The following is a 27971-nucleotide window of genomic DNA, read 5'->3' as shown; positions in this document are numbered from 1 at the left end:
GAGAAGCTTTTTAAAAAAGCTTTTAATGATTCTTGGGCCCACCCTCGAAAACATCTGATAAAGTGAGTCTTGATGAGATCCAGGGTTCTATACATTTTTTAAACTTTCCCATGTTATTTTTGGGCTCAGCCATGCTTGGGAACTATTACTATTTCTTCATGTTTGAAGTGTGATCCCTAAGGAACATCCAAGCTCATGTGATATTTCGATGACAAACACAAACATGAGCGATATGGGCGTGTTATAAAGAATCTATTTGGTCCCCCATGGAGCAGATGCATGGCTGACTAAGACACTGGTGATGAGATTCTTGATTTCATTCACCTTATGTTGATTGTTCTGCAATGGCCTGGAAAATAACCGAGTTGTTTTTGAAATAAGCACCTTAATACTCCATCAAGGTCAAACCTTTACTTGATGTACTTAACTAACCATGTAAAATATTACATCAGCAAGCCTACGAGGCACTTAGAGATATCTTCACATTTGCATAATGTCCTCTGTAAGTTAGTCTTTGGTCCTTAAGGGTGTTTAGAATAACTGCATGCAAGAATATACTTAATCCAATCTCATTTTAGCTTTTGCTCTTTTAAGATTTCAAAATTAATAAATCCTCCTGATACTCCAAATTACCATGAGCTTTTATAAGCATAACTTTGTAACTTTAACCCATTTATGAACATACCCCACAGGCAAATGTACTAATGAATAAGAAATAACATTAGAAGTTTAAAAGATGGTCTCTTTATGAAGTAATGTAAGAAAATCCTGTTAGCTGGATCAAGTACAAAAGTGCGATTTCTTAAAAAATAGAAAATCCGTCACAAAATTACATGTAATTACAATAACCAAAGGATAGAAAGTAAGAATAGTCGGAGTACCATGCATTATTTAACTTAGTACATGTTATCACTTGCTTGCATATGGATGAAAGCAGGAAGAAAGGGAACTGACATAAACTGTCTGCCTGTGGCTAAAAGAAAAAAGAAAAGAAAAAAAAAAAATAGATGGTATTTTGTACCTGACTTCCTTGTGGATATCTTCACATTTGCATAATGTCCTCTGTAAGTTAGTCTTTGGTCCTTAAGGGTGTTTAGAATAACTGCATGCAAGAATATACTTAATCCAATCTCATTTTAGCTTTTGCTCTTTTAAGATTTCAAAATTAATAAATCCTCCTGATACTCCAAATTACCATGAGCTTTTATAAGCATAACTTTGTAACTTTAACCCATTTATGAACATACCCCACAGGCAAATGTACTAATGAATAAGAAATAACATTAGAAGTTTAAAAGATGGTCTCTTTATGAAGTAATGTAAGAAAATCCTGTTAGCTGGATCAAGTACAAAAGTGCGATTTCTTAAAAAATAGAAAATCCGTCACAAAATTACATGTAATTACAATAACCAAAGGATAGAAAGTAAGAATAGTCGGAGTACCATGCATTATTTAACTTAGTACATGTTATCACTTGCTTGCAAATGGATGAAAGCAGGAAGAAAGGGAACTGACATAAACTGTCTGCCTGTGGCTAAAAGAAAAAAGAAAAGAAAAAAAAAAAAATAGATGGTATTTTGTACCTGACTTCCTTGTGTGTGAATTCTTGACCAAAGCTATCAACACACCTAATAGGTAGATTATGCTTCAAGCTCCTCAGCCAGGACTTACTAACCCCCTCTCTCCCATCACCCCCTTTTCACTGCCCACCTTGATCTAAGGTTACAGTAGAGAATAAAGTCAGCAATTGGTGTCTCCTTCAGAGCAGAAGGGATACTAACATCCGCTTGGTCAACAAACTCATTCTTAGGACAGCAAAATGGTGAACCATACCTTATCACCCCAGGCACATGCGCATGTGAATTCCTACCCTCCACCTTGTGTTGTAGTGATGTGTTCAATTTGTTGGTACTAATTACCGTGTTGTAAAAAGACCTATTGACATACCTCTAGTTGACGGAACAGGACACGGAAACAGAGACGATGAATCACTTGTCCAGTGTCGCACAGCTCATGCCTGCCTGGGCAGAAGATAGAATGTAGGTTCACTGAGATTCCACCCTTACAGGTTGCACTGCGGGGATATCCAAAAAGAGGGTGAAGTATTAGCATAAAAAACTTGAAAGGAAGATTGTGATGAGCAAGAAAAAATGAAATTACTGGATAAGCTGTGAATACAGCATCCAGCAGGAAGACATTCAACGTCTTAATGGCAGTATGTTTGGGCGTTGTCTGCAGCTGGGATTGCCGGAGTCAGTCTGGCATTGCAGAGGGGGAAGGCCATGACCAGTTGGATGGGAAAAGTTAAAGCTGACTCCTGCCAGCTATTCCTGGGACAGGTGTGCTCTAACCTTGCTGACAATTGGGCTGGAATGCACTACAGCAAGCAAAAATTTAACTTCTTTCTGTCTTAAAACTGAAATGTCTCTCTTGATGTGTATGATAGCTTCAACTGGACTGGTGTGAAGTGTCTTCATGCTGGGCAATTCATTTGACAAACTGTAATGATATACAATGATTGTATAAAATAAAGTAATAATAGGAAAATAAAATAAAAAGGAAAAAAGATATAATGATTACAAAGTTGTATCTAATTAATAAGTTGAAAAATAATTTATAGTACTAAAAGGAAAAATGTGAACTCTGTCATTAATGTGTGATATTTTAATTCATCCTAGTGTCTGATAAAAGAAGCAAAATAGCAGTAATGATGCCAAAGATTTGAACAGCAATGACAAAAGTAAAATAAATTGGTCTAAAAAAAAAAAAAAAAAAACAAGAAAGAAAATTGAAAAGGGGGCCGGCAGGTGCTGTGGTGGTTAAGGTGCTGGACTCCCACATGGCCAACCATTGTACGAGTCTCAGACCTGGTGGCTTGCTTTCTCATGCTCACTCTCTCTGGTCAAGTGAAACAATAACGACAATGACAGTAAATAAAATTAGATAAAACAATTCTAAAAAAGAAGAGAAAATTGAAATGTGGGTAAAATATGTCCAAAAACTAAGTGATACATATCTATGGTGAGGAATTTACAGCAACTCACATATCTAGCAACTGAAAAACAGCTAAATAAATGATATCACAAACATGTGATAAAATATTTAATGTCATAGGCAAGTGCTTTCTCTGTAGTATTAAAAGGAAACAAGAGAACATCAATTAATCTAGTAAAATGAACCCCAATGAAATACATAAAAATTGTTAGCAATGACTTTATCTCTGAATGATAGGGTTATGACAGGACGTAAATTAAATAAAAATGGAATTATTTCAGTTTTAAATAGTTTTACATTAAAATGTTGATATTCATTATTTGTACTTTTAACTTTAATAAGTGAATTTGAATACTTAAGAGGAAAAGAGCTTTTTGAAAACATAGTAAAATATTTTTCATTTTTCATAAAAACTTTAATTTTTCAACATTTACTTTAAGCTACATTTTTGTTGACTAATACATTCAAATTTGTATATTTAAATACAATTGCATTTTATTTTTACTCTTTTAGATAGTAACTGTGAATAGGATACAAAGTTTGTAAAACTTATTACAACAATGTAATTGGTAATCTTTGCAAGAAAATAGATTTTAATAAGTACATGCACATTCACTTATGAAATATGTATATCTTTATTTTTATCACTAATCTAAACATCACCAGCCCATCAACAGAACAGCCAGACATGTGCAATTATAATTAAATTCCCTTGTCTTTGACATTTTGCCAACTTTCAGTCATATGTAAACCATAGTTACACCCGTATTTTTCTATGAAGGTATTCTTTTCCATGGCAAAAAGAAACATACATTATTGAATGGTTTGTGAGCTTGTTTCCTGAAGCAAATTTTAAATATTCATATACAGGTTATATAGGCTCTTATTTGACTCTTGTCCCCAAACTCCTCAAATGATACAAGCAGTCCTGGATTCAAGAGACATTAGGAAGAAAAATCTACGAACATGAGGAACATGAGATCAAAGGGTATAGAAACTAAAGGACAAAGGGACTTTACATCGTATGATCCCATTGACAACAGGAAGGAAGTTGGAGAGGGCAGTTGAACCCACCTGCCCTTTTGTAAAGCCTGCTGAGTAGGAGCAGCTGCAATTAATTGCAGCCTGAAGGTATAATCTGAGGAACTACAAATTCAGAATCAATACTATAGTCGGAAATTAGAGGAGGGTGAACTTGAACTGTCCCTGCGAGGACTCACAGTTCTGGAAGGGCAATGGCTCGGGTGACTCTGTCAGCCAGAATTCATCAGATTCAGGTATTGCTGCTATGGACAACCTCACAGTATTTCTTTCTTTCTTTTCTTTCTTCCTTTCTATTTTTTTTTCAATAAGACATTTAATTCTTTCTTCCATGAGTGTGGAAAACATAGAGACAGACAGACAGACAGCATCCCACCATGGTCTTGACACCACAATCCACCCACGGCTTCAGCCAGTCCCAGGTCATGGGCAAACAGGTGGCTGAGATAGCCAGAGAGACCTCCGCGCCCAAACCGTGCCTTAGGGCCTGGCCTCAGAGCACTGCGTTTTACTTCTGTGCCAGTCTGGCTCCCCCAGGGCACTTCTTTAATGAGATTTCAGAAACATTTCAGAATACCTCATTTACACCAAGGAGTTGCTAGAAATGAATTTTAATAAATGAAATCTCTAGATCTAGCAATCCCACTACTAGGCATTTACATTCAAAGGAAAAGAAATCAGCATGTTGTATATCGTAAAGACACATGCAGCCCAGTGCTTACTACAGCATGATTCACCAAAACACAGTGTGAGAGCAACCGAACTGTCCATCAGCCAATGAATGGATAAAGAAAGTGTGGCAGATAGATGATAGATAGATAGATGATAGATAGCTATGGATAAATAGATACAGATAGATCGAGAGGAAGATTAGATACAGATATGGGGAGTGGAATACTATGCAGCCATTAAAGAGAATATAGTCCAATCACTTTGAGGTTAAATGGGAAAGGCTAGGGAACTCAGGTTAAATGAAATGAGCCAAGCACAGAAAGAGAAATTTTCATGTTTTTCTGGATGCATGGAGATTGGAAAAGGATGACTTCAGAAGTAGAGAAATGTAGAATGACTACTGGATTTTGGGAAAGATGAGGGGGCAAGAGAGGGGTGCTAATTAATGAAAACAAGTTGTAGATGGAGAGAAAAAACAATGTTTAATATGTTTTTTTAAGAATTATTTTATTTATTTATTTACATTTTTCACCAAGTTTTGCCAGAGAGAGAGAAAGCAAGCCTCCAGGTCCAGGACTTGAACCACGGTTGGCCATGTGGGAATTCCAGTGCCTTAGCCACCACGCTACCTGCTGGCCCCAACAATGTCTAATGTTATAAAATACAGTGAGGGGGATGTGGTTAACAATGTTACAAATGGTTGAGGTGATGGATATACCAATTACCCTGATTTAATTATTACACTTTGTCTTCATGTACTAAAAAATCATGTTATAACAATTAGATTAATAAAGCATTAATAATAAAACAAAACAAAATAGGGCCAGCAGGTGGCATGTGGTTAAGGTGCTGAACTGACACAAGGCCAACTGCAATTTGAGTCCCAAACCCAGCAGCTTGAAATAGACTGGGTATGTGTGTGTGTGCGTGCCCAAAATCTGAAAGGAAAAGAGAGACAGGATTGTGGCATGGCCATTCCCCTTGCAGAATGTTTCTTGTTTTTGGTCTCTCTGTCTCTCCAGCGAGCATAGGTGCCCTATAGGAGGAAAAAAAAAAAAAAAAAACCACTCTTAAAAATAAAATAAACTCTCTCTAGATCTTTTCTGGTACTATTCTCTAAAAAAATCACTTCCTTTTAGCCTACACATCTGGGTATTGTCTTATACCAGGGGATCAACTGACCTCATCTTCCTGCCTCTTAAATTTTGTACCAAGGTTACGTTTTTCTCTTAGGTCATTTAGTACTTTAGAGAAAGGAGCCAACCGTTCTGTCCACTTAGCCTCAGTTCTATAACTTGAATGGTAACTTCTTCGTTTTTATCACATTCACCATCCAGGTGGGTCATAGCCTGTGGCTGGGTGGCACCATGCTGACCCTTCTCATGGCCTTGGTCTTAGTACTCTGACTGATCTCCATCTCTTCTGGTTTTGTTTTTTATTTTTGCTATAGGGCACATGCACTCCCCAGAGAGAGATACAGAGAGACAGCAAGTGAGAAATCACCCCCTGGGGGCAGGGATGGCCACACCTCAATCCCTTCTTCTCCATGATCTTCTCGGGATTTGGAGCACGCATGCACACATGCCCCGTGTGAGTTTCAAGTCGTTGGGTCCAGGATTTGAACTGTGGTCGCCTATGTGGGAGTCCAGCGAAGTAAGCATTAGACCATCTGCCCGTCCCCATCTTCTCTGGTTCTACCCTGCATTAGGCAGGTCTTGATACAACCCCCACAGGTTTGAGTGGAAAAAAGAAGAGTATCTCAGCAAAGAACCCTGAGGGAGACTCCCCATCCCTGAGAATTTACCATTTCCTTCCTTTCAGATGGATTCCCTTGCTCCCCTTAACCATTACCACCACCTGTGACTGCAGGAATCTTCTAGGGTCAAAGCAAGGCTTTCTGTGAATCTGACCCACAAAGGGCAGTCTTTCAAAACTTTCAATGGCTGTTCTTGTCATGATGTAGCATTCCTAACCCTGCCCACGTTCAATCTGTGTTGTTTTTAAAATTCAGATAAAGTCAATCCATCACATCTGGGCTAAGACGTATTCATGTGAGTATTCCCGGTCCCCACCCTGACTCTCCCACACACATGTCGATCACCCCTTCCCAGCTAAAAGAATATTGTCAATTTCGCTACACCGCATCCTGTCTCATCCTCTAAACATATTTTAGCCTCAGCTAAACCAGTTTGGGCTCTTTGTGAGACAGAATTGAAGGAATGAGTAGACAGAAAAAGGACCCCAAAGAAAGAGGAAACTGGGAATCTTGCTAGCAAGGCTGCTTCCACTGCTCCACCTTGTTAAAAATCTAAGTAATGGGTAAAGCTAAAAGGAATTTTTTTTTTTTTTTAAAGTTTATGCTGAGGGCCAGCAGGTGACATCTTGGTTAAAGGCGCTGGACATAGCTGACTGTAGTTCAAGTCCCAGACTTGGTGGCACGCTTTCTTGTGTTCCCTCTCTCTTTCTCTGTCTCTCTCTGATCAAACTGGAAAATAATAATCACAATACTATTACATAAGGTTAAATAATTCTTTTTTTTTAAAAAGTTTATGCTATTTGGGATTTGGAGCACAACAACAAAATGACATAAACCCCTGAGATGCAGAGTTTAAGTGATGCAGATAAGGATGAGAATTCCTTTGATTTCCTTCAGTTGCTGGGCTTCTCAGAGTATAATTTCAAAAATTCAGCACTCTTCGGGCCTTAGTTTATATTTAAGTGACATAATGACCTAAGCCTCCAGTTGGAAAGGTGTATCAAGTCCCATTTCACATTCCGTAGGGGAAAGGTTCTCTAAACAGAGGGAAAGGCAGAAACAAAAGCATACAAATATTTTCAGGCAACAATGAAAATTTGAGTTGGCTTCAAGACAGGTCGTCAACATCTTAGATGAACTCAGTATTTCCCAGAGAAAGGCTGTCCTTTAAATTCCTCTTTGGCATCTTTCAGAGCCAACTTTAAATGATTTTTTCCTTCTTGTTCAAGAGGAAAGACTAAACTTCAAAATAATGGCCTTTTCCTACCTCAAAAAATATCTATAGGAGGGCTTGTCATGTCTTATTTCTTGGCCAGGTGATGCATCCACAAATGTGTTTATGCTAGATTGTTGAGCAAGATGTTTTTAATTTTTATTTGTTTATTTATTTACTTACTCATTAGGTTTTTGCCATAGGGTATGTATGCTCATGAGAGAAAGAGAGACAGTGAGAGGGAAAGTGAGAAATCACTCCTCCAGGAGGGATGGCCATGGCTCAATCCTTTGCCTCCATTCTCCTCTTGGGATCTTGGGCACGCACACACACATGCCCTGTGTAAATTTCAATTTGCTGGGTCCAGGATTAGAATTGCAATTGGCCCTGTGGTTGTCCATCACCTTAACCTCGATACAACCTGCCAGCCTCTTATTTTTGCATACTTTTTGATGTATGTGTGTATTTCACAATCACACAGTTTAAAAGTATCAAAGAATTTCTTCCTCCTGTATTTTTCATTAACAATTGAAACGTGATTTAAAATACTGAGAACAGTGAATAAAGCACCCTTATTCTCGGATAATCTCAGGGCTGGGGAACAGCTTCTAAATTTGAAAACACTTAGGATTTTGCATTTACTGTTTCTCACACAGTCAAGAACCTTCAGAAAAAGACTGACTTCCTTTTTCATTTTTTTGTTTGCCAAAGAAAGACAGGAGGTGGGGAGGGAAGTGAAAAGTCACTCACACACCATCCCCGACCCCAAGAGGATGGCTACACTACAATCTCTCCTCCTCCATTCTCCTCTCACAATTTTGAGTACGCATGTACATATATCCTGTGTGATTTTCAAGCCACTAGGTCTGGAACTCAAACCACTCAGCTGCCTTTATGGAATCCAGTTGCTTTAATCTCCACACCACCCTGCTGGCCCAAACATAGATTCACTTTAAAGCGATTCTTTCTTTTTACACATTTGAAATTTGGAAAAATCCTGGAAATAGTTTACTAAATGCTACTGTTTCATTTTTTAAAATTCTATTATTGAAATACATTTGTATTGTAAATGGACAGTGATCTAAATATGTGTTTCTCATTCTGCCTTGTTTATTTTTTCAAGAAGCGTGGGTTTTCATCTGTCAGGGGTTGAAAATCAGGTTCCCAAATGGGGACCTAACTCTGAACAAGAACTCAATCATTTTCCCTGAGGATGTAATCCCACTCTAGAAGTAGCCACAGTGTAAGTATGCCAGATTTCATGATAAAATCCCTTTTGGTCTGTGAAGAGGGCTGAAATTTTAATCAACTCTTTTCTAGCTCATAGCCTCCCATATGGCGTTGGGTCATTTTGGACACAGGAATGCTTTGACGCTGCACTTCACTTTTGTGTCTCCCCGTGAAAGTAAAACCACAACATCCTCTGTCTGAGAGCTGCACTGGGTGGAGGCTACTCCCGAGGGCCCGCTGATATCTGCTGGCAAAGCTCCTTGAGCAGGTCACGGGTGAGCAGACTTCTTGCTAATGTTTTGGCATGCCACGAGTATGCACTGCTAAGTCCTTGTCAGGAAGAAACCTGTTGCCAATGTTCGTTGTCCGTGCCTGTTGGGATTCTTTTCCTTTCTTCCCTCCGTAGAGCAATCATGCTATACATGGCAGGGAGAAAGACCAAGGAACCTGAAGATTGCTGTTCTTCCCATTTGCTTGAAGGAGCAAAGGGAGATGAGGTGCCAGAGAGGGAGAGAAGCATGTATCAGACTACCACCCCAAAGAAAGCTGTTTGGCATGATGTTATAGCTAAAGCAGGTGTGCTCCACCTTGGCTGCTCACTGGAATCACCAGGGGAGGTTTTAAAAGAATGATGCCTGGGCCCCTTCTCCATCTTCAGATGCATCCTGGGGGGTAGACTACAGCATCAGGATTTTCTGTTAATGTTCCCAAGGTGATGCTGATGTGGAGTGGAGATTAAGAAAAACTGTTCTCCACTCAGTGAACCATACTTCTGAGATCTGCTCTTTAATCTTCGTATCTCCCATCTGAGTCTTCGAATGTCCCTTGTCAGGCACCATGGGTTCACATGACATTAGCGCCATCCAGGACCTGCGAGATTAACTAGCGTGGTCCTCTCTTTTGAGGCAGCTACGCGGTGATACCACAAGCCTGGGATCTAGGACTTAGCTCCACTTGTAGCTAAATGAACTATGGCAAGTCACGATGTCTCTCCGAGACTCCTTGTTCTAAGACAATGGACTTCTGGAAAATTCTGTGACCCTGACAAAGGCACCTAACTCAGTTTCAGGCATAGGCCGATGCGTAGTTGCTCAGTAAATCTTTTTGTCTTTGTTCCTGTTTTTATAGATGGGGGCACTGCTCCTTCAAGGGGTGAAGTAATGGTCCAGAGCTCTTTGTTCTGTATCTGATGCTGGCCTCGGTTTTCTTGTTTAGATGTTGGTTTTGTTTGTGTGGTCTTTAAATTGGGCCAAATGGAAACTCATGGCGTTAGCTCTGTCCATTGGTCACATCTTATTTCCTTCCCCCAATGCCATGTAAACACACATTACTCACACACTCGGTTCAAGAGGATCTGTAATATAGGAGCAAATGGAAATGTTAATGCCACCTCAGGATTTCTAGGGCTGGGCCTGCTCACCAAATCCCAGCTCTGAAAACATACCACTTTGGAGTCTCAGACAATCTATCTATATCGCTTCTGCTATCTCCTCCATCGACAAAATGGAAAAATTGCACCAAGGATTAATTTTTGCCTGCATGGCACTTTAAAGATTAAAATGCACTCCATACAAAAAGCAAAGCATTAACCATAGGGAGAAATAGGAAAATCACCAAGGGAAGAGGTAATAACAAGTGAATCAACCAGAAGGTAAGCCTTTACTGAAAATGAGCTACACAATTGCTATAAACTTAGATTTCCCGTCTTGATCCCTCGAGTATCTGTAGTTTGCCTGATTGAGTCTTCAGTACATGCAAAATTCCAGGCAAACTGCTGTTTATATAAAAGGTCAAGCCTATTTTTTAAGTTATAAAAATCTGAATTAAACTAGTTCTTAGGTAAACATTGGGTCTCTCTCTCTTTCTCTCACTCGCTTTTTGATCTTCATATTCATATTCAAACATGTCACAGTTGATGGGGTCTTAAGTGTCTTAGATATAATTAAATGTCTACCTCCAAAAAGAAGCTTTTTCCCCACTGCCAAAAATGCGTAAGAGTCATCACATAGTTCTAAAATAGAAAACACTGTCAGGTACCAGTATAGGTTCTTGTCCCTTTACTGCCACCTAAAAGATTCCAAAATTCCCCAAATGTATCCTATTTTGGTCAAATACATGTTATGCTATATATATGGTTTTCTAGCAGCCTGCAAAATCATCTAAGAAACTATTTTTTACTCGATTTGATAGAGTTTGTCTTCCCTGAAATGCCTTCACTATTTTTTGGTACAACTAAATTTTACATTTTCTTTAAGGTTCAAACTTCATTTCTTGCAAGAAACCTTTCCTGCTACAATCTACACCAAGATAACCTCTCTCCAAGTTTGTAAAGCTAAAAAAAAAAGACAGTAGGAGGCAAATTTGGATGTGACAGAATTAAGGATTGGCTGCCATTGGCTGTAAGTGGTTTTCAAAGACATTGGGGGTGGAATGAAGGTGAGCCTAGAAAGGAAAGGAGAGCCTGAGCAGGTAATCCCATTGGGAAGCAGAGAAACAAAGGGTGGTCTCCACATCTCCAAATTCCCTGGACTGAGCTAATAAAATGGGGGCCAACTACCTGGGAGATTCCTGGAATAACTGCATCTCTCTGGAGATCCCACCCCACAACAGAGTCTCAAATCCTTCCATTTGTATTTAAGCTGGAGTAGTCAACTGTCACCAGGTGACACCAAACTGCAGCTGGGACCCAGATGGATTTAAATTGAGGACTTCAAAATACAAGAAGTACATTCTGTTATCACCTGGAACTCCCACATGGCTAGCTAGTTGGGCAACTTCACTAGGGTCATTTCATTAATCTTGCAATGATATTTTACTAAACAAGTAAACTTTGGGACCACACTGTTCCCATTATGGAGGAATTTTACTCCACTTCTTACTGTTCCTAAGTCTGCGCGGTATTATTTTTGAGTTTGTATATTTTAACCTCCGACCAAATTTCAAGTTCATTGAGAAGAAGAATTACATTTTCTATGACTCTTTTACTATTATTCTTTTCATTATTCATGATATAAATGTACATGTGCATGAGAGAACAGCAGACGGGGAGAGATTGAGATTAGCGCCCTCCACAGGGTCTAGTCACACCACAATCCCCTTCCTCCAGTTCTCCACCCATGATCTTGGGTGCTCACGTAGGTGTCCGACATGTTTCAGATTGACCAGGCCTGGGATTCCAACTGTGGCTGCTGTGTGGGATTCAGCTCGTCTTAAACAGTATATTTCTGCTGCCCCACAGAGCCAGCTCTTTCTGACTCTTTGTACCCTGCAGGGACTAGAGAGGTATGGATGAGGAGTGGGTACCCAACTGCTCCTGGTTTCATTCATCGTTGAATCTTTAGTACAGAATAGGATGGCTCCATACATATTTTGTAACTGCCTGAAAGTCAGCTCAGCTACCGTAGCTACTCCTCCCTCAAAAACATCCCCCCACACGCAGTAGGCCCTTGTACGTGGCTCTATCATTGGCAAGAGTTTCGGGATACAGACAGTAGTTTCTGTTATCAGAGAAGTAAACAAAGAAACAAACGTCGTTATTCAACATATCTTCGTGATTCCCTTGCTCAGTTATAAGCATAACTTTCTACTTTTTCTAATTTTCTGACTTTCATAGAGCTGCTTATCAACCATTATTTATTTTTCCTGTCTGCTAAAATGATTGAGGAGCAACAAACCGCACACACACACACACACACACACACACACACACACACACACACACACAGTGTGTCCTTCTCAGGAGGAGCCACCAGCATAAAAGTCTGGAATGTGCTTGGCTTTGCACCCATCACAGCAAGGCATTAGAAATATTGGATTTAGTGTTGTGCGTCCACAGATATAAAATTAGGCCGACAGAAGTCTGGATCTGGGCCTTGCTCCATACTGCTAACTTGTAGAGCGCTGGTAGCCAAAAGGGTTTGGAACGGTTGTCTCTCTACAGATGCTGCCATTCATTTCTGTGGGAACAGGACCACTTACATCTAATTACAGTTTCTGCTTAAATTAACAGGACAGATATGACAGCAAAAACTTCTTCAGACCAACTGGTGGGGAGACCTTTAGCTGACACAGCTTATGAAGTAGTTGGCTTGCAGCAAAGTAATGTCAATTTTTAAAAGCAATTTAGAATTCATATGATTTCGTCCAGCAATTTGTGGCAGCCAGAGAAAATTATTTGGCCTATGAGGTGGGGCAGTGGGGTGGGCAGGCAGGCACATACAGCATTTTAGAAAGAATAGATGATCTTACAAAGTAGATGATTTTGGAAAGATTAGGGTCTTTAACACAGTACTGTTGCATAGCTAATATGTAGTGGAGCTGGCATCTGAATGCTGAGAGTCGAAGTTCAGAGCCCTAGCTTTTCATCTTGGCTGTTTCTAAGGATATCTCAACCCCTGACCCATGTTGAAAATGCCATTAAGAAAAACAACTGCAGGAGATTCTCTGCTTGACACTGGTTTGCTGACAGTGACTGGCTTTCATTCCAGCCAGTCTACCTTATACCATGGGATCCAGGGTGAATTGAATCCTCACCTCAGTGGGTCTCTAAAGTGGGTCACTTTAAACTCACAGGACTTAATAGACCATGGATCATGGGACAAATCTAGACTACTGCCTGTCTTTGTAAATAAAGTGATTTTTTTTGGTTAGACTTTATAAATTATTTATTAATTTATTGTTGTTATTTAAAAATTTGCTATAGGGCACATATTCTTATCAGAGACAGACAGAGAAAGAGAAAGAGAAGTGAGAAAGCAAATCTCCAGGTCCGGGACTTGAACAATCATCTGCCATGTGAGAATCCGACACCTTGACCATCATGCCACCTGCTGGCCCCTGTAAATAAAGTTTTATTGGAACCCATCCATGCTCATTTGTTTATATATTGCCTATATCTCTATTCGTACTACAATGGCTGAGTTGAACAGCTGTAACAGAGTCTATGGCCAGCAAAAACTGCTATATTTACTACCTGGTCCTTTACAGAAAAAATTGCCAACTCTGGGGCTATCAGGTGGCATCATGGTTAAGGTGCTGGACTTCCACATGACTGACTGTGGTTCAAGTCCTAGACCTGGTGGCTTGCTTTCTCACTTTCCCTCTCTCTCTCTGGTCAAAAAACTTTAAAAAAATACTAATAATTGGGATCAGCAGATGGTGTAATGGTTACATCACTAAACTCTCATATAATCATCATGGTTTGAGTTCGAGACCTGGCAACTTAAAACTCATGCCGGGTGCACGTGTGTGTGTGCCTAAGATCCCGAGAGGAGAATGGAGGAGGAGGGATTGCAGTATAGCCATCCCCAGCTTGCCACCAAAAAGAGCTTCTTGGTAGTCTAAGGCTGACAAAAACATTCCACCTGATATACAGAATGCAGGACAGACGTTCCAAATAGCTGATTTTTAAAGCTATATGCTTCACAGTCAAATCAGTGAAAACTCAACTTTGGACTTAATACCAATAAATGTTTTAGCAGTTAATTTTCTACAGGGGGTACTCAAATTGTAAAATAAAATTCCATAGACTCAGACTACCACAAGTATATATTTATCTGATTGACTTAAGAATAAATGAAAGATGAAAACTCAACAAAGTTAATATAAAAATCTTCATAACTTCAGAGGTAAAGAGAAAAGAACTGGGAAAAGAAACAGCAATAAGAATGCATTTCTGATTCAGGAAAAACATATTGCTTCCAATTAATTTAAATAATTGCACATTTAAATAGCATTTGGCTATATAACAATGAGACAGGTCTGTAAATGAATGTTTTTACCTCTCTGAAATACCTTCTAGAAACAGAAATTAATTTCAAAATGTGCACAATAAACAAAATGAAACACGCTTTAACCTGTGAATTTAGAGAGGGTAAAAAAAATGGGACTTCCTGAGCATACACTGTTCCAGTTTAGAAGAAGCCGAGCTTGAGACATTATTAATAGGGCATGTGCTGGGCTGATGACTATGAGTAAAACCATAATTACAGCCTTGAGCACACATAAACATATGCCCTCTTTTGAGTCCAAATCTAATTTTATTCATCATCGTTTCCTTTCAAAAAAAAAAAAAAAGGTGTTTCTGGGACCAGCACAGAAGCACAGTGTTCTGCAATGCTCTGCAATGCTTACCCCACATGAGAAGGTCGCAGGTTCAGGGTCTGAGGTCTGGCTGTACGTGCAGGTGTGCTCATCCTTGTGCGGTGCTGGCTGGGGCTGGGGGTAGATTGAGGTGTGAACACCCTGTTGGGAGGTGTGTCCCTCCCCCCATGGAATGAATTCATAAACAATAAGAAATCGATGCCAGGCTACTGTCTGGATTGCTTCTTTGTAGGAGTGAGGAGAGTGACATGTGCAGCATCTCGGTTACGTAACCAGCACGCTGGCACACATTCCTCGCTTCAGGGACCAGTGGAAAAGCATCTGGGCTAGAAATCACAAGCGGAGATTCGGGTCTCATCTCCACTGCTGTCTCACTGTGTGACCTTGGACAAGCCACTTGCCTTCTCTGCTCCTCAGGTTCCTCATCTGAGAAATGGAGACCATGAAAGAGACCACAACCTACCACAATGTAAAGCTGCAATAATAAAATTAGGTGGAAGATAAAAGTTTGTTTAAAATGAACACTTTGCCCCAGGAGTATGTTATCTCTGGTTTTGATTCAATTTATCCAACATAATTGAGCATTATCCTTTTTTTTTTTTTTTTTTTTAAGATGCTTTTGTCTCAGGGTGTCCATGCTTGCTGGAGTGAAAAACAGAGACAGGGAGAGGGAAAGTGAGAAACCAGCCTCCCCATGGGGAGATGGCCACATCTCAATCCCTTCGCTTTCATTCTCTTTTCGGAATCCTGGGCACCCATGCACAAGTGCCCAGTGTGAGCCTCAACTCACTGGGTCTGGGACTCGAACTGTGGTCGGCCACATGGAAATCCAGCAACACAATTGCCATGCCATCTGCTGGCCCCCATAATTGAGCATTTTCTTACCTTGAGTGTGTCAGCAGTCTCAAGACAAACTCTGTTTAGTTCAGGATTGGCAGTTAGGTCCTGTCCTCCTCCCTCATTCTGAAATAGGGCTGGTTAAAGTTCTTATCTTTTGTGGGGAGAGGTTGAGGCCTTGGGGGTGGGTGGGAACAAGTGGGATTCAGGGAGGCCTCATATCTTAGTATCTTCCCAGCCCAATCTCTCATCATTGGGCCAAAGAAAGGAAAAGCAATTACCTGGGCTCCCGTTCCCACCCAGCCACTAGATCCATGGAAACCAGAGTAAAAAAAAAATAAAATAAATCACAAGTGGTGCTGACTCAAATTGGGAAAGGGATGGATTTGAATGGTTCATTTTTACCCAGCACCCAGCAGCTACTTGGTAAGCTTGCTCTGGCCATTGTTTTTGGAACCCTGTGATCCATAGTTCAGCCAACCAAGTTTTCATCCTCCATTTGTCACAAAATGGGGCAGCCAGTGGTATAGTAGTTAAGGCAGGTGTATCCCACATGGCCGACTGCATGGTTTGAGTCCCAGACCAAGCAGCCTGAGTGGCATGCTGGGTACATGTGTATACATGCCCAAAATCCTAAGAGGAGAGTAGAGAAGGAATTGTGGTGTAGGAATGCCCCATGGGGTGTGGGGGGGGTGTTTTCTCTCTTCCCCCCCCTCCCCGCCATGAACATACATGCCATCTGGCATACTACAAAATAAAAAAAAATGTAAAGGCTTAAAATGGGAAGAAAATCAAAGATCACTGTCTCTTTCCTTAAGTAGTGGCGGTGAGGAAATGAAAGAATCGAACATGTTTGTTTTACCATTAAAGCATTGATACCCCCATGGAATGAATTCATAAACAATAAGAAATCGATGCCAGGCTACTGTCTGGATTGCTTCTTTGTAGGAGTGAGGAGAGTGACATGTGCAGCATCTCGGTTACGTAACCAGCACGCTGGCACACATTCCTCGCTTCAGGGACCAGTGGAAAAGCATCTGGGCTAGAAATCACAAGCGGAGATTCGGGTCTCATCTCCACTGCTGTCTCACTGTGTGACCTTGGACAAGCCACTTGCCTTCTCTGCTCCTCAGGTTCCTCATCTGAGAAATGGAGACCATGAAAGAGACCACAACCTACCACAATGTAAAGCTGCAATAATAAAATTAGGTGGAAGATAAAAGTTTGTTTAAAATGAACACTTTGCCCCAGGAGTATGTTATCTCTGGTTTTGATTCAATTTATCCAACATAATTGAGCATTTTCCTTTTTTTTTTTTTTTTTTTTAAGATGCTTTTGTCTCAGGGTGTCCATGCTTGCTGGAGTGAAAAACAGAGACAGGGAGAGGGAAAGTGAGAAACCAGCCTCCCCCAGGGGAGATGGCCACATCTCAATCCCTTCGCTTTCATTCTCTTTTCGGAATCCTGGGCACCCATGCACAAGTGCCCAGTGTGAGCCTCAAGTCACTGGGTCTGGGACTCGAACTGTGGTCGGCCACATGGAAATCCAGCAACACAACTGCCATGCCATCTGCTGGCCCCCATTAATTGAGCATTTTCTTACCTTGAGTGTGTCAGCAGTCTCAAGACAAACTCTGTTTAGTTCAGGATTGGCAGTTAGGTCCTGTCCTCCTCCCTCATTCTGAAATAGGGCTGGTTAAAGTTCTTATCTTTTGTGGGGAGAGGTTGAGGCCTTGGGGGTGGGTGGGAACAAGTGGGATTCAGGGAGGCCTCATATCTTAGTATCTTCCCAGCCCAATCTCTCATCATTGGGCCAAAGAAAGGAAAAGCAATTACCTGGGAGAATTTTACAATTATTGGCATTGTCCTACCAGTTCCAGCCAGCCACTAGATCCATGGAAACCAGAGTAAAAAAAAAATAAAATAAATCACAAGTGGTGCTGACTCAAATTGGGAAAGGGATGGATTTGAATGGTTCATTTTTACCCAGCACCCAGCAGCTACTTGGTAAGCTTGCTCTGGCCATTGTTTTTGGAACCCTGTGATCCATAGTTCAGCCAACCAAGTTTTCATCCTCCATTTGTCACAAAATGGGGCAGCCAGTGGTATAGTAGTTAAGGCAGGTGTATCCCACATGGCCGACTGCATGGTTTGAGTCCCAGACCAAGCAGCCTGAGTGGCATGCTGGGTACATGTGTATACATGCCCAAAATCCTAAGAGGAGAGTAGAGAAGGAATTGTGGTGTAGGAATGCCCCATGGTGGTGTGTGTGGGGGTGCTTTCTCTCTTTCTCCCCCTCCCCGCCATGAACATACATGCCATCTGGCATACTACAAAATAAAAAAAAATGTAAAGGCTTAAAATGGGAAGAAAATCAAAGATCACTGTCTCTTTCCTTAAGTAGTGGCGGTGAGGAAATGAAAGAATCGAACATGTTTGTTTTACCATTAAAGCATTGATAAAGGGCTTATTGCCACATGATAGAATCTTGGCTTCACGATTGAATGAGAGGGGATCTTGTTTAGTCTTGGACTTAGCTCATAGAATCTTAAAGTAACATGCAGAAACCGCCTTTGAGATTGTAAGTCCTAAATGTCTCTCTGCCTTCATAATTAGACCTGGGAAGCAATCTTGTGAGGTTAAAGACCAATGATAAAGTAAGAAAAATATTTTCCCGTGTCTCCCTAATGCGACTATTCAGATTTTAATATCAGCATGGTGACCATATGCAAAACAGGAAAATTTATATCCTTAGCTCTTGGTAAAAAGTGCCATTTTACACAGATCTCCAGCATGTATGAACGCAGAAACTGACATGGAACCCTACTTAGACAGTGAATGTGACCAGCAGTCCTACAGATAGCCACTCCAGTGTGCAAAGAAAAAGTGATAGAAATGGAAATTTTAGCCTTCAGCACACTGGTACTATCCTCCTTCAGGCCACCAATATGCGTTATGATCAAAGGAAAGGCAATTTAAATTTGTTGGGCAGAATGGACTTAGCTCATAGAATCTTAAAGTAACATGCAGAAACCGCCTTTGAGATTGTAAGTCCTAAATGTCTCTCTGCCTTCATAATTAGACCTGGGAAGCAATCTTGTGAGGTTAAAGACCAATGATAAAGTAAGAAAAATATTTTCCCGTGTCTCCCTAATGCGACTATTCAGATTTTAATATCAGCATGGTGACCATATGCAAAACAGGAAAATTTATATCCTTAGCTCTTGGTAAAAAGTGCCATTTTACACAGATCTCCAGCATGTATGAACGCAGAAACTGACATGGAACCCTACTTAGACAGTGAATGTGACCAGCAGTCCTACAGATAGCCACTCCAGTGTGCAAAGAAAAAGTGATAGAAATGGAAATTTTAGCCTTCAGCACACTGGTACTATCCTCCTTCAGGCCACCAATATGCGTTATGATCAAAGGAAAGGCAATTTAAATTTGTTGGGCAGAATTTTTTTTTTTTTCAGCCCATGGCAAGGCTGTTTTATTTGCTTGACCCTCTCTACTCCTAAAACTATTTATGGTCAGATATTACCAAACGTGTGAAGAGCCACAGAACAAAATTACATTTCTTTTAACCAAGGGTAGGGGAAATAAGTTAATTTCATGCTATTTCTTGAGGTCAGATAACAAAATGCACATTTACCCGGGAAGAGAAATCATAGGCTTTTCTTCCCCAAATTGTGAATCCTGAAAGTAAAAGCCGCTGAGTCCAGGAAGTTGATGAAGTGAAGCTCTGAGAGAACAGCTAGTCCGATGGAGAATCCAATCCTCTGGCAACCAGTCAGGCTGCTTTCAGAGCACAAGGCCCTTGAGAATGGCCCCTGCACTGGCCATTAAGGTTCCAGAAGCCAAGCCTTGTGTGGCTCTGAGATCCCTGCTCCCTGCTGGACCTTTGAAGGCTGCAGTAACAAAGCCAACTCTTGGAGCCAACACACAGTATTAAAAAGTCTTTGCTTTTCCCTCCCCACGTTGCAAACATGAGTCTGTACAAGAAAAAGGATGAGATGAAAAGGAGGGATCAGATGGCTTGTGACCTTCAGAGGGAAGCAAATGACTGAGATTGGTAGCGGGTACTGTTGGGATGTGGAGGAACTAACCCACGATTTTAGATCTGCAAGAGAGACCCGAGGGGTGATGTAATCAAACCCTTTTTCACAGTTGGAGGAACAAACGTCCAGGGAGTTGACCGCTCAAGGTACAGCAAGCTGGTGGCAAGACAGGACTAGAACACATGGCTTTGCACAGAGGTAAGTCCCCTTCCTACCACCATTGTCCTGTGTACAGAAAGGTTAAAGTCCCTTTAAAAAGAAAGAAAATGCTTTCCACATGACAGCATTCTGATGGGAAATAAAACGCAATTAGGCAGACTATCTTTGGTCTCTGCCCTTTCTATGGTTCCCTCATGGTTCAACCTCTGAGATGAATCTAAATTATGGCTCTATTGATGGGAATGTAAATTAGTACATTCATTATGAAAAACTGTATGAAGTTGCCTCAAAAAACTGACAAGAGAATTACAATTTGATTCAGCAAGCCCCCTTTTTTACCCAAAAGATTTGAAACTGGTATGTTGCAGAGATGTCTATCCTTTTGTTCATTGCAGCCTTATTCACAACAGCCACATTTTGAAATCAGCCTAAGGGTCCATCAACAGAAAAATAGATGAAGAAAGTGTGGCATATGTACACAATGGAATACTATTCATCCCTGAAAAAGAGAAGTTCTGTCCTCTGAAACAACATGAATGAAACTGGAGAATTATGCTAAGTGAAATAAGCTGGGCACAGGAAGACAAATATCAAAAGTTCTCTCTCACAAGTTGAATCAAAACAATGGAACTCAGGGAACCAGCAGTTAGCGTAATGGCTATGTCGCTGGACTCCCACGTAGTCGACCGCGGTTCGTGTCCCGGACCCGGTGGCTTAAAACTCACGCCGGGCGCGTGTGCGTGCGTGCCCAACATCCCGAGAGGAGAATGGAGAAGGGATTGCGGCGTGACCATACCCCTGGGGGGTGATTTCTCACTTTCTGTCTCTAAGTCTCTCTCTGTCTGGCGAGCGCACGCACCCTACAGTGAAAATCTCTCAAAAAAAAAAAAAAAAAAAACAATGGAACTCATAGAAGCAGAGCGTCGAATGTAGTTACTAGAGCCTGGGGGCTGGGGGTAGCAGGGAGATAATGGTCAAAGGGCACAAGCCTCCTCAAGAGGAGAAAGATTTTTGGGGACCAGCAGTTAGCGTAATGGCTATGTCGCTGGACGCCCACGTAGTCGAATGCGGTTCAAGTCCCGGAACCGGCAGCTTAAACTCACACCGGGCGTGTGTGTGTGCGTGCCCAAGATCCCGAGAGGAAAATGGAGGAGAAGGGATTGCAGTGTGGCCATCCCCCCTGGGGGGGGGTGATTTCTCGCTTTCTGTCTCTCTGTCTCTCTCTGTCTGGTGAGCACATGCGCCCTATAGCGAAAACCTCTCAAAAAAAAAAAAAAAAGAGGAGAAAGACTTTTTCATTTTTTGTATGTTTTTTGAGATCTATTGGACAATAGAGAGAATATCATCATAGTGTTTTGTACACATCAAAATTGCTAAGACAGTAAATTTCAAATATTCTCATTCACAAAAACGATGTTATGATTTGTTAATCAGCGTGATTTAATTATATTAATAAACCATAAGATCATGTTGCCCCTTATTAACATATGCAACTGTAATTTGTAAATTTAAAATAAAATTAATCAGGAAAAAAATGTATGACCCTCACCAAATCAGTCCTGTGCCACAGACAATCATCCAGAAAAACAGGACCTACAGCTTCCTCCTGCTTGTCTGGCATCCCGGCCCACTACTCAGTGGCTCCCATTCCTGACTATGGAACTCTGGAGAAGGCTTTCCTTTTTCCTCCTAATCTTGTCTTCTATCCCACTGCTGACCAACCAGTCTGAGGGTTTTGGTCCTGAACTCATTGGATTGAAAAGGATGGCTGTACACTCTAAGAAGAGACACCATTTGTGAATTCAAGCAGTTTACAACTTTTCATCAATCTGGTGGAGAGTGACCAACGAGTAAAAGCTCAACTCCCCAAGGGTGTGGCGATGAATGTATCTAAGAGCAGCACCTGAAGATCACCAGCTCTATTTCTAATGAACCCAGAGAGAAAACAGCTGCTCGCAGCTCCCTAGGTAGGTGACTTCTAGATAAAGCGGTTCCCAAACTTCAGTGATCCTCAGAATCACCTGGTGGGCTTCTCGAATACACACAGCTGGCCTTACCACAGGAGCATCTAACTCAGGAGTCTGGGGTAGGGCCAGTGCCTTATTTGCATTTTTAACAAGTTCCCTGCAAGATGTTAATACTGATAGCTTCTGGCCTGAGAATCACACTTGGAGAATCACTGTCCTAGATCAAAACGAGGGCAGTCTCAGAGTAAGGAAGGAAAAACAAGTCTCTGTATTTCCTTTTCAATGGTATTGACTCATGAGATTTCATCGTACAATATGGATGAACAGCCACGAGTCCTACCAATAGAGCTTTTGCTCAGAGTTGCCTTGAATTTTTGGTTTGGGAGACACTCACATGCCCAGGGAATTAGGGATCAAGAAAGAGGCCGTTAATGAAACCAGCAGATGGCATAATGGTTACTTTGCTGACTTTCACATCATAGACCATGGTTTAAGTCTGGACCAGCAGTCTAAAACTCACGACAGGTGCATGTGTATGTGCACAAAATCTCCATAGGGGACTAGAGAAGGGATTGTGGCAGGGCCATCTCCCCCGGGGTGTGTGTGTGTGTGGGTGGGTATTGTGGCAGGGCCATCTCCCCGGGTGTGTGTGTGTGTGTGTGTGTGTGTGTGTGTGATTTTTCACTATCTCTCTGTTTCTGTCTCTCTGGTGAGTGCATGTGTTCTACACCAAAAATGTCTCTTAAAAAAAAAAAAAAAGGCCCTTTGAGGACTAAGAGACCAGTGGACCTTCAGTTAAGATGATGAAACTCTGGTCCTGTGTGCTCAAAGCCACACAGCTGCTGGCACAGTCAGTAGCAAGCTAAACAGCAGGTTCGTCAGTTCTGGTGGACTTGAGGCAGCACTGGGCACATGGGTGTATGCCCAGGATCCTGAGGGCTGGAGGGCTGCGGAGAAGGGATTGCCACGTGATGAGATCCTGTCCAGGGTGCTTTTTTTCCTTCTCTCCATTGTATGTACACACTATCATGAATTACACACACGCACACACATGCACACACAGCACGCTCCGATTATCACAAGCTGAAGTGACTTAATCTAGAAACTTTTTAAGGTCATATCCACAAGCCCAGTAGTCCACACACGTCTATCTAATGCTGGCTTCTAGGGCAGAGTTTGGGCTGTGACGTCAGGCAGAACAGAGGATATTCTCAGCACATCTTCCCTTAAAGAATGCACAGACCAAGAGCAGGTGCCTTTACCAATCCCCAAGTCTTCCAGTCCTCTTCCAGGCTATGCTGAAGGTCTTCCCTGTGGGATGGGTCAAAAAAGGGGGACAAGTTCCCTTGCACAGCACATTCTTGTTGACAAAGCAGTTTTCAGATGTTCTCTTTCAAGTCTCACAATTCTGCAAGGGTTAGTGTCATCCCCATTTCACAGATGAGCAAATGGAAATCCAGTAAGGTTACCCAAGGTCAAAGAATTGAGATTCAAACCCAGGCTGCGCAGGCTCAATGCATGATGCCACACTGCCTCTCAGAGGCCCCAGGACAGATGTGCAGCAGTTTCTGAACAGAATCAAAAGACGACCAACAAAACTAAAATTTCCATACTGTGCAAATAACAGGAGAATAGGGGCAAGGCACAAGCTGTTTGGCCAGCATAAGATGCAAAAACCAACAAAAACAAGATAAAATTAGATTGCCTTTTTTTTTTTTTTTTTTTTTTTTTTTTAGGATATTTACACAGTGACTTCACTGTGTAACAGAGTAATACATTTCTTCCAGGATACACTTAAAGGTTCTTACATAAACTATGCCAAGGAATCTTTAAAAAGACACTTTGTTTGCCACTCCCAGTATTTTAATACTCAATTTTGCTAAAGTTTTTATTTTAGGGTTATCCAGGAAGAAGGAGTACTGTAGGAAGTCAAACTGCTTTGTTAAGGGTGGTCAATTTCAGAAAACCAGTGATGTTGAGAATGCTTATTGAGACAGCTTTAAATATGTATTCATGAAGATGCACTTTTCTTATAAGCTCATTCTCCTCCTTGCTTCTTATCTCTCTTCTGTCCTGGGTCAGAGCCAGCCCTAGGCAAAAACCGGCAAATAGAAGTTTATTTTCAGCACCACCTCCCCTTTCCTAATCTCCACCACTCCCCCCTATAAAAGTCTTCCTATAAAAACTCCAGGTACTTCTCCCTACCTCCCTTCGGCCAAGGACTCAGTTTTCTTTCCTTCCCAATCAAAATCTGCCCTCCAGAAAGGATATGATCAAATTTTTCACACTTTGGACCAGTGGTTCCCAACTTTGGCTGCACATTAAAATTGCTTTATATGTTTAAAAAATATGCCAATGCCTGGGCTCCACCTGAGATAAATTGCATCGGAATCTCTGATAGCGGAGCTCCAGCCTCAATACTTAAAAAGAAAGAGAGAAAAACCTCTTCTAAGTGATTCTAACATGCAACTAGAGTTGAAAAATCACTGTATAGACATTAATAAAAAGGCTTATAATATTACCCTTTCTGGCAGTAATTGCATTTTCTATCATAACAAAGCCTTAGTAGTGGAATGTTTCAGGCAGGCTGTAAGATTAGAGGGAGAGTGAGAGAGAGAGGAGTTGCTCCCTGTAGAGGTAGGCATCCTATGTTTTCACCTTCACTACTGAGCTTTATGACCTAGCAACAAGAGAGGGCTTCAGATACTTGCACTTGGCTTAAAAATCTTTCTGATTTGCCTCTCAGACACACCACTCTTTGACTCGTGTTCACATTGGTGACATTTAGCCCCTTCCCTTATTTCTATTTTCTTTTCTTTCTTTCCTTTCTTTTCTTTCTTTTCTTTTCTTTTCTCTTCTCTTCTCTTCTTTTTTCTTTTCTTTTTCTTTTCTTTCTTTCTTCCTTCGTTTCTTTTCTTTCTTTCTTTCTTTCTTTCTTTCTTTCTTTCTTTCTTTTTTCTTTTTCTTTCTTTCTTTCTTTCTTTCTTTCTTTCTTTCTTTCTTTCTTTCTTTCTTTCTTTCTTTCCTTTCCTTTCTTTCTTTCTTTCTTTCTTCTTTCCTTCCTTCCTTCCTTCTTTCCTTCCTTCCTTCCTCCCTCCCTTCCTTCCTTCCTTTCTTTCTTTTTTTTTAAGAGGTTTTTGCTATAGGGTGTTTGTGCTTGCCAGAGAAACAGAGACAGAAAGAGAGAAATCACCCCCCAAGGGGGATGGCCACACCACAATTCCTTCTCCTCTATTCTCCTCTTGGGATCTTGGGCACACATCCACAGTGTGAGTTTAAGCTATCTGGTTTGGGACTCGAACCGTGATCGACTACATGGGAGTCCAGCGACATAGCCATTATGCCAACTGCTGGCCCCTCTATTTTCCTTTTATGCTGGCAGATTATTTTCCTTCTTGGGCCTGCTTTAAATACTTGCCCAGGGGCCAGCAGGAGGTGTGGAGGTTAGGGTAGCTTTATTCCCAGTCTGAGTAACTGACCTGGCAGTTGAAAAACACACTGGGTACATGTGTGTGTGTACCCGGGATCCCAAGAGTAGAGTAAAGGGATTATGGCATGGCTATCTACCCCCGAACCCCAGGAGGGGATTTCTTGCTTCCTTCTCTATCTCTTTTTGTCCCTTCCTGGTGAGCACACATGCCCTATAGGAAACTTAAAAAACAAAAAATTTTAAAAAGACAAATACCTGTTTGTGCTTTCTAGCATTTGACTAGAAGAGGAGATGCCCTGATTCATTTTAACATGGCAAATGCTTTGAAGGTGGTCCTTGGGTTGCCCTGTAAAGGAAATCCATTAAAGTGGGCTCTCTGAATAACCTCATAGGATGGAAATTTGGTAGGATTGCCAAGAAAGCAGGGTCTGGTTTTTACTTTGTGGGCTCTGAGCCACAGCTGCATCATTGTGTGTGAAGGTAACTGGGCCCTTGCAAAGTGGCTCATCCTAATCTACTGCCCAAGAGTTATAACCCCAACATACTCACTTTCATGGAAATCTTCAATTGCTAAGTGGCTATTGTTATTGGCCAGCCTACACCTTAGGTTAGGAAATTTAATTAATGCCAGAAGTTTTCTTAGTATGAATAAGGGTAGAACAAAAGTACACATCAAAAATGTACTTCCATGAAATTCTTCCAGAGTTTCCATCTGGAACTTCTAGAAGAAAACAATAGATTCCTACACATTCATGGCATCTTCTTCCTTGCCCTTGAAACAGAGAGCTGCATTCTGAGTTAGACTCTGGGAGTGGTGGGCGGACCATTCCAAGAAGCTACCACAGTTGAAGGGGTATTGTCAGAGTCAGTTCCCTTATGTCTGTTGTAGTCCCTTCAATGAAACCAGTGGTCCTTCCACTCGTTTACTGTTTTAAAATTCCTAATAACCAGTCCATACCCTGGGCCAATGAGATCAGAATCCCTAGGGGTGGGAGTGCATGGCATCAGCACATTAGGGGTGCTAAAAATACCACAACATTTTGCCATTGAACTCAGATTATTTTTTATATCTCCTCTAGTCGATTATAATGAAACACTGAGTTGGTGCGTCACTGAACTATGTCTGCCAGGTATTAGTATACCCACGGACAGACTTCGCTCTCACCTTGGCAGGGCTAGAAATAAATTTCCATCCTCTCTTTCTGTTTGCCATCCCATTAAAGAAGTCTCAGAATAGGGGAAGCGTATATTTTATTTATAGTTAATTGTTACTGTTAGTTATAAGCCAGGCACTGAGGAGATCTTTTCATACTGTCTCCTTAGTTCTGGACCGCAGGGCTGACCTTCTCACAAATACAAGTCAGTCCCAACCCTGAGGTCTCCTTAATCAAAAACTCGGAAATTGTTTGCTAGGAATCTGACCATTTTAAACACTTCCCAATGACTGCTCACTTAGAACTAGGGCTGAGAGCCACTGAGCCAGGGAGATCACCTGGAACTTGTGTCATCCTTTGACTCTTGTCATAACAGTATCACTCTTTTCCAGAGCCAGATTATGGGATGGACCAACCCGACAGGCGCCTGTAGCAGCAGTGTATTAGGAGTGCTCTGAATACCACGGAAACATGTTTCAATGAACTGATCTTCTAACATGAAGGGCAAACACAGTCCAGCTTCTACTGAAGTAGACGACTTCACTGACCACATGTTCATATCCCGAGTCAAACAGAAATATGATGAACATGGCACACGTCCAAGATCCTGACTTAGAGGGTTGGGGAAAGGAATCACAGCATGACAAGATCCTGGAGGGGGTGACCTACTCTCTTTCTCTCTCAAGCACTCTCCCTCAAAAATAAAATGAAGTTTAAATCCTGGAGGGGGTGACCTACTCTCTTTCTCTCCCAAACACTCTCCCTCAAAAATAAAATGAAGTTTTTTAAAAAAAAAAGGCAGAAGGGGAGAAGACAAAAGAATAGGAAAGGAAGAAAAGTAAAAAAATCCAATACCATCCTTGCTGATATTGACCCCTCCCTACTAAACCATATTTTCAACAATCTCAAACACACGTATTTCAAACCAGTCCTAATTTCTTAATGTCAGATTCTCACTGATGCTATTGGGTTGCTTTCAGGTAGACTGTATGATTAAAACAAGGCCAGTCCTGTTGCCATTCATCAGACACTTACTATGAATCTGGTTCCGAGTGCTCACCTAACTATAACTTCTTACTATAACTTCGCATTTTAGAGAGAGTATTCATTCATTCATGCATTCAAGTATTGATGGGATGCTGCAGAAAAAGGCAGTCTTTGATATTAGTAACTATGCAGACTCTGGAATGAGACAGCATGACTTTCAGTGCTTGCCCACTGAGCCACCGATTGTATAACTTTAAACAAATTACTCTTTCCTTTTTTAAAAAAAAAAATTGTCAGAGGACACAGGCACTTATGGGGGGGGGAGGAAGGAGAAAGTACCACTGCACGGGGGATAGTCAGGCCACAAT

The 27971-nt window shown here is 41.3% G+C and overlaps 1 pseudogene; it reads right to left on the bottom strand.

Annotated features, from left to right (window-relative positions):
• LOC102484691 (coiled-coil domain-containing protein 174-like) overlaps positions 1–27169 on the bottom strand; it is a 33571-nt pseudogene extending 6402 nt beyond the window's left edge.
• Positions 27170–27971: the final 802 nt, after the last annotated feature.

Source organism: Tupaia chinensis, unplaced genomic scaffold, assembly GCF_000334495.1.
Source record: "Tupaia chinensis unplaced genomic scaffold, TupChi_1.0 Scaffold000133_1, whole genome shotgun sequence".
Lineage (NCBI taxonomy): Eukaryota > Metazoa > Chordata > Mammalia > Scandentia > Tupaiidae > Tupaia > Tupaia belangeri.
The sequence above is the reverse complement of the archived record's forward strand: the minus strand, read 5'-3'. Positions and strand labels throughout refer to the sequence as shown.